The 7,747-nt window shown below is 34.3% G+C and overlaps 1 protein-coding gene across 1 annotated transcript in view; it reads left to right on the forward strand.

The window, feature by feature from the left end:
• Positions 1-1,282: 1,282 nt before the first annotated feature.
• Positions 1,283-7,747, forward strand: part of LOC108681749 — a 26,793-nt gene continuing 20,328 nt past the window's right edge. Inside the window, exons 1-2 of the mRNA XM_047879611.1 lie at positions 1,283-1,300; positions 3,760-3,810. The gene's annotated coding sequence lies outside the window, so the exon portion shown is untranslated. The remainder of the gene's footprint in view (positions 1,301-3,759; positions 3,811-7,747) is intronic.

Here is a 7,747-nt window from a genome sequence, read left to right on the forward strand (position 1 = left end):
CTTTCAAGATATTGTCAAATAATTGTTGAAATCATAATGTTTATTCAGTGTTCTTCATGATACATATAAATACAAATATTTGTTGAGACAAACTTATGAAGTTTGCATGAACGGGAGCGCAGGTAGCGTGAGGGGAGTAAGGGGAGTGGGGAGGGTGAGGGGAGTAAGGGGAGGGTAAACAGCTGTTGATGACAGAACAGGTGCAGTGACAACGTCCCCTCACACACCCCTTCTCTTCCCCTCAGCTACACCCCTCATAACTGAATCATCCCTCATACCTGACTTGAACAAATTCACGAATATTTCCATATTTTCTCAAAAAAGACGTATAAATTTTTATATCCTTTCGTGACAACCATGCAATACGTTTGATGAGTCATTCAAACTATGCTTCTTATTATTATACATAAAACTTCCTTCCTTAAAACTAAGTGTTTTTCACGACCTTGTCTCGCAACTAATATTTACAAACTAGTCATAAAAATGATTGCAATCATGTTATTTTTTGCACATACTCCATACATGTATCTTGTCCCTTGTTCATATAATCTATTTCTTCTATTCTGTACACGGGCAATATTATTACTTGCAGCTTTCGATGCCTATCAAAATTTTATGCATTTAAATGAATGAAATTCTTCTGTTTATAGTATAATATCTAAAAATTTATATAGTTTTTCAGTGATATAGTCTTCAGTTATAGTATAGAACATAGTATATTATTTAAAGTAGTAGTACATAATTCCTAAAATGTTTGCCGATCTCAATTTAAGTGCTTTTTCGATAAAATTTTTCTTATTTTTTCTCGTAAAGTTATTATTGTAATATAAACCTTATTTCAAAGTCAGATTTTAGCCTTTAAATGGGCAAATGTTTCGATAAATTTTATCATGTGATTATATTTGGGTAAAAAATTCACATTTAAGAAAAAAATATGAAGATTAGAAGACATTGTTACGAGAAAAATGGATGAGGAAAAATTGATCTGTCATCATGTCCAAATAGTGGCACACTTTCTACACGTAGCACTGATACGAATTTTTATCGGACCAAAGTGGGAATGAATGACACGTACAGAGAGCGTAAAAAGTGCATCGCAATTTGGACAAAGTTTCGCTAATTTCTTTGAGTGCACAATGCAGTGCAGATGCAGGGTATAGCGCCGTGCACTGTGCCAGTGCTCGCTGGTGCGCGGTGCTGCGGTGCAGCGTCTGGTGCAGTGAGTGCAGTGCAGTGCAAAGTAATACGCTGATTAAATAATTTATACGTTAATTATCGAGGTTGCTACGGTCTGCACCAGGCAGGTTGATCATATTAAATAATTTCTAACGTTGATAATAATTAACAACAATCCATAAATGCGTTTTTTTAAACTATCAGCAAACTTTAATCTATGGATTTAATTTTTTAACATCCATCGTAACCTATTTATCCATGAATCAAATTTTTTCAATCTATCTTATAGGTAACTTAGTGATCCATGAATGTGATTTTCTAAAACCTTCAGTTACCTATCAATTCATAAATGATATTTTTTTTTTATTTGTAGCCTACTAAGAAAATTCGTAGAAAAATACATATATAAGAAAATATATAGCGCGTTAGCCTTGTTTTACGTTTCTCTTGATTACTTTTTAACAAATCTATTCTATGCTGGCTAAATAGATCTATTATTCTATGCTGGCTTAATAGAGTTATTATTCTACCCTTAAGCAATTATTTTTATAATTATTTCCTAAGTTAATTAAGTTAAGTTAATTATAATTTCCGCATGGCATTGCCACTAGTGGTAATCTCTTGTAACTATCCTTGTGCAAAATAATAAATACAAATTAGTATACATTTATCAAATAAGGTTATATTAGTAGGTTATAAAATTGCAGAATTGACATTTTGTTTTTTTCTCGCTTCAGTAGCGCATGGTTTTTACATCAGCAACCGTGTCGACTTCGGGTTAATCAAACCTTTTTTAAAATGAATTTTACTCTCTGCGGTGAGTAGAATTCATTCTTGAATTCTACTCTCTGCGGTGAGTAGAATTCATTCTTGAATTCTACTCTCTGCGGTGAGTAGAATTCATTCTAGAATTCTACTCTCTGCGGTGAGTAGAATTCATTCTAGAATTCTACTCTCTNACATGTTAGTTGTTACTTGTTAAGTTGTTACCAGTTACCACTTACAGGTTTTTTAGCTTTCAGTTTGCTTACAGTTATTTTTACACAGTTATTTTTATGTTTCACCTTCCCTACATGGATGTCTACTTTAATCTACCAATCTCAAAAATAATCCACATATATATACAAAAAAACAATGATTTTTATATGCATATGTGGATAATTTCTTAGATTGGTAGATTAAAGTTCACATCCATGTAGGGAAGGTATAAAACATAAAAATAACTGTAACTTTTATTTACTGTATCTAACCCTGGGGTAACCCATACTAGTTCGGTTAGGTTAATTGCAATAAAGTTGCATTGTTATGTTTTAAAAAATGTTTTATTATCATTAAATGTTAATGAATAAATCTCAATAGCAGAACAATAAATATTTAGAGATTTCCAATAACTTTGGCCATTGTAGCGGCTAATGTAGCGCGCTACATTTTACTGTAGCGGTAGCGGTAGCGCCGCTACAATTCCAAGTAGCGCTGCCCAGCTCTGATTCTAGATTCTACTCGATGGAAAACCTCTTGTTAAAGTTACAACAATTCTTTTACAATAGGTAGCAATCTAGGGGAATATTATACGAGTAAGTAGCGATCTATAAAAATATTATTACAGTAGGTAACAATCTAGGGAAATATTATAGGTATAAATTTATAAAAATATCACTACAGAATGTAACTATCAAGGGAAATATTATAGGTATTAATCTATAAAATTAGCATTAGTGATATTAGTAATCGATGGAATATTGTTACATTAGGCAGCAATCTATTAAATTATTACTATTGAAGGTATAGAGATTAGAAGGAATGTCATCGTATGCTTACAGTTACAAATGATTTTTTAATTTGTGATACCTTACTTTACTACTTTTGTGCTGCTACTTTACTATTTTCGAGAGGTAACTTTGCTACTTTCGTGCAGTTACTCGATTGTTTTCATGATGTTACTTTACCAGTTTCATGCTGTTCCTTTCATACTATCGTGTTGTTGCGTTACTGCTTTCGTGCTGTTACTTTTCTACTTATATGCTGTTACTTTACTTCTTTCGTGCTGTTTTTTCTACCCTTCGTGCTGTTACTTTTCTACTTTTAAACTGATACTTTACTACTTTCGCGCTGTTACTTTTCCACTTTTTTACTTATACTCTACTACTTTCGTGATGTTACTTTTTACTTTTATGCTGTTACTTTACTTCTTTCATGCTGTTTTTTCTACCCTTCGTGCTGTTACTTTTCTACTTTTAAACTGATACTTTACTACTTTCGCGCTGTTACTTTTCCACTTTTATACTTATACTCTACTACTTTCGTGATGTTACTTTTCTACTATTATACTGATACTCTACTACTTTCGTGCTGTTACTTTTCTACTTATATGCTGTTACTTTACTTCTTTCGTGATGTTTTTTCTACCCTTCGTGCTGTTACTTTTCTACTTTTATACTGATACTCTACTACTTTCGTGATGTTACTCCACTAATTTCATGATATTACTTTACTATTTCCACGATTTTCCTTGATTATTTTCACGTATTACAATTATAATGTTTTATTGTATTGCAATATTATAATGATTGTTTTATGTGGCAGAGGATGCGCTAGCCGAGCTTCGCGCCCCGCTCAGCGCCGGCATCTGCTCTTGTGAGTCATATATACTCATATTTACTCATATTTACTCATATTTACTCATATTTACTCATATTTACCCATTTTTACGCATAGGGCTTATTAAAATATAAGAACATTATACTGATAAATAAGAAATTTTATTATGTATTTATTTTATGTTCTATTGTATAATAAAACTTGATTTTAGTGGAAAATTTGAATGTTTCGAGATGTGAAATGAGTCCCACGAGAGGTAAATCGTAGATAAATTCGTAAAATCTGCTAATAAATCGCAAATAAATTTGCAAAATCTGTGAATAAATCGCAAACAAATCACAAAATCTGTGAATAAATCGCAAACAAATTCACAAAGTCTGTGAATAAGTCGCAAATAAATAAATTCGCAAAAGCAACGAATTGGCACATCGGAAGCTCGCATTGGCGCGGCACTCTCGCCAGTGCCAGACGCGTCACTTTATACCACACATTTCTCTCATTATAAATTCTTATTGTGATTATTCGGTGAATTTCTTCCTCTAAGTATTTTTTCCCTCTCTCCTTCTCTTTTTCTTTCTCTCTTTCTCATTTCTTTATTGCCGCATCTTTCTACTAAACGAGAATAATTTTCGCTTGAAGAATTTAAATTTCGTTTAATTGGACCTTAAAGCAATGATACTATTTTATTTTGTATTCTTTAGAGATAAATTTTTTTAATCTTTGTCTTGGCGCAAGTCTCTCTGCAAGCAATGAACGCTCGTTGCTGCCGCGGAGTTCAATTTAATCGCAGTGTTTGTGCACTGAAAAAAGTTTCAGTGTTTCAAGTATTTCCTGATTACAGAATTGTTTCAGTGGATTCCTTATACTGATTTGAAAATATTTCAGTGTGTTACTTATTACCTGATTAGAACTACTGAATTTTTCAGCGGGATAACGTATAAACGGACGTATAAACGTTATTTCTTCAGGTTCAGAACTTATCATTCAACATTTTCCGGGCGAACAATCGAGGTTCCCACAAGACAAAAATTTTTAAACATTTTTTTACACACAAAAGCCGTGATATAATACTGATTTTGTAGTCCTGTATTTCATTTTATATTTCATTCATGTATACTAACTTGGTGCACGTTATACGACGCTCTCTATCGTTCTACTTGAAATATAGATTCTTGATAATTGGGTTTATATATATTGAATAGATTGTTATCTATGTATGTTATCTATCGCTATACTAACCGTATGTACATCACAATGATATTGCATAGATACATATTGGTGGTATAAGACATTAATTTAATGTTATATAGCGCACTACCGGTGGTATATATGATACCAGCATCGCGTTGGCACCCACAAGGCAGCGGTAAGCTGCGAAACTTGGCATGGCTGGAGGCGTTAAAACCATCGTGTAAATTAGGCATTAGGCCGATAATCTTTCATAAATCTAGTTAATAAGAAATTAATCATTAGCAGCAACCCTCAAACTCTAAATAAATTTTGTTAACAAGTAATTATTGCTATAACCGTCCGCAGGAAATTTTGGTTTTCCGTCAGTGATGTTATTTTGGAAGGGAGAACAAACTCGAACGTAGGCAGCATTATGACTGTTTTTTTAGCGCAAATTCTCATTTATGGGGAAAAAAGGCGCTATTGTGCTCGTCATGTCCGCCCGTCTGTTTGTCCGTGACCACGTTTTCGTCGACGAGAAAATGCGTTCTCTGTCACTCACTGCAGTGAGTACTGAGTTATAGTTTTTTTGTATATGCTGAATTAACATGCATTCAGCTGCAGATGTATGTCCTCCCTGATATACATCTGCAGCTTAATTCAGCCCGCTGCAGCCATTCGTCTGCTCTACCACGCAGCTGCTGAATGCAGCTGTTGTAAGTCTTTCGAATGCAGCGCTATATAGAGCTGCAGCAACGGCTGCAGCCTTAGATATAGAGACAACATATAACAGATATAGAGACAACATATAGCAGATATAGAGACAACATATAACAGATATAGAGACAAGATATGGCAGATATAGTGACAACATATAGAAGATATAACAGATATAGAGACAACATATAGCAGATATAGAGACAACATATTGCAGATATAGAGACAACATATATAACAGATATAGAGACAACATATACAGTATAGCAGATATAGAAAACATATATAGCAGATATAGAGACAACATATAGCAGATATAGAGACAACATATTTGGCAGATATAGTGACAACATATGGAATAAGTTAAATAACGTGTGTTATTTCTAACCGTTATCTGTGTGTGTTAGAACTATATATGAACGCTCATTTATTTTATTATATGTATACTTTATTTTTTCACATGAGAATAAATTGAAGTTTATGAGGCAGATTTTGGCGCAACATTGAGGCAGTCCTAGTATGTATGGCGGGGGGGCGAAGCTCCCCCCCCCCACTCATCCCCCATGTTGGGGAATGCTTCACACGATGTATACACTCAAAAAATGAATGGGCCTGAAGGATGAGGGATGGGGGTTGAAGGAGGGGGATGAGGGATGGGATGAAGGAGGGGGATGAGGGACGGGGGTGGAGGAGGGGTATGACGGATGAGGGATGGGTAGAAGGAGGGGATGAAGAATGAGAGATTGGGGTAAAGGAGGGGGATGATGGACGGGGGTAAAGGAGGGGGATGAGGGATGGGGGTGGAGGAGGGGAGGTATGGGGTTGATGGCACTCAAGCTTGCCAAAGTTGCCAGAAATTTTGGTTGCATTTAGCGGCGCTGCGATGCTTGCCGCCGCTCTTGATTTGTGTGCTTGTGTCTACACTCAGAGAATTGAAGCAGACTTTGTCTGAATAGCGATGCACTATAGCACCTTGCATGGGTCGTCCTTACCCAGTTTGGCCCGGTGCAGAAAGTGTATCACAATTTGAACAATACCATCAAAATATTTTCCGAGTTTACCATCTTCAATTCAGTAAATACATGAAATTAACTTGCTTATTAATTGTTCTCTTCTCTTCGTTGATGCATTAGTATATCGCTGTTAATAGTATATGCATTAGTATATCGCTGTTAATAGTATATGCATTGGTATATCGCTGTTAATAGTATATGCATTAGTATATCGCTGTTAATATTATATGCATTAGTATATCTGAAACTTTCATTTATAATTCTATCCTCTCAATGATGAGCGACTACACTTTTTGTCTTAATAAATCAGTTTTAAAAGTAATGATCGTGTCGCCAAACAATTTTGAAGTCAGCGACAAAAAATGTTATGTTCTTTCGTTTAAATACATAAAAAATATGTTATACATATTATATGTGTATGCAGAAATATTTACAAACAAAATAAAAAATCGACAAATTTTAAGGTGTAACTTTAGATTAAATAACATTTATTGCTTACTTAATGTGTACCGTAAAACTTATGAGGGCAGGGTATAGAGTGTAATTGTGAAGGGTAAAAACACCAATTGTGAAGGGTATAAATTGTAATTGTGAAGGGTATAAAGTGTAATTGTGAAGGTATGAAGTGTAATTTGGAAGGGTATAGAGTAATTTTGAAATGTATAAAGTGTGAAGGGTATAAAGTAGTTGTGCAGGCTGCAGGGTATAAAGTAGTTGTGCAGGGTATAAAGTAGTTGTGAAGGGTATAAAGTAGTTGTGCAGTGTATAAAGTAGTTGTGAAGGGTATAAAGTAGTTGTGAAGGGTATAAAGTAGTTGTGAAGGGTATAAAATAGTTGTGCAGGGTATAAAGTAGTTGTGCAGGGTATAAAGTAGTAGTGAAGGGTATAAAGTAGCAGTGAAGGGTATAAAGTAGTTGTGAAGGGTATAAAGTAGTTGTGCAGGGTATAAAGTAGTAGTGAAGGGTATAAAGTCTGTCTCTTATACACATCTAGATGTGTATAAGAGACAGAATATAGAGACAACATATAGAAGATATAGAGACAACATATAGCAGATATAGAGACAACATATA

This window comes from Hyalella azteca, unplaced genomic scaffold (assembly GCF_000764305.2).
Source record: "Hyalella azteca isolate HAZT.00-mixed unplaced genomic scaffold, Hazt_2.0.2 contig3411, whole genome shotgun sequence".
Lineage (NCBI taxonomy): Eukaryota > Metazoa > Arthropoda > Malacostraca > Amphipoda > Hyalellidae > Hyalella > Hyalella azteca.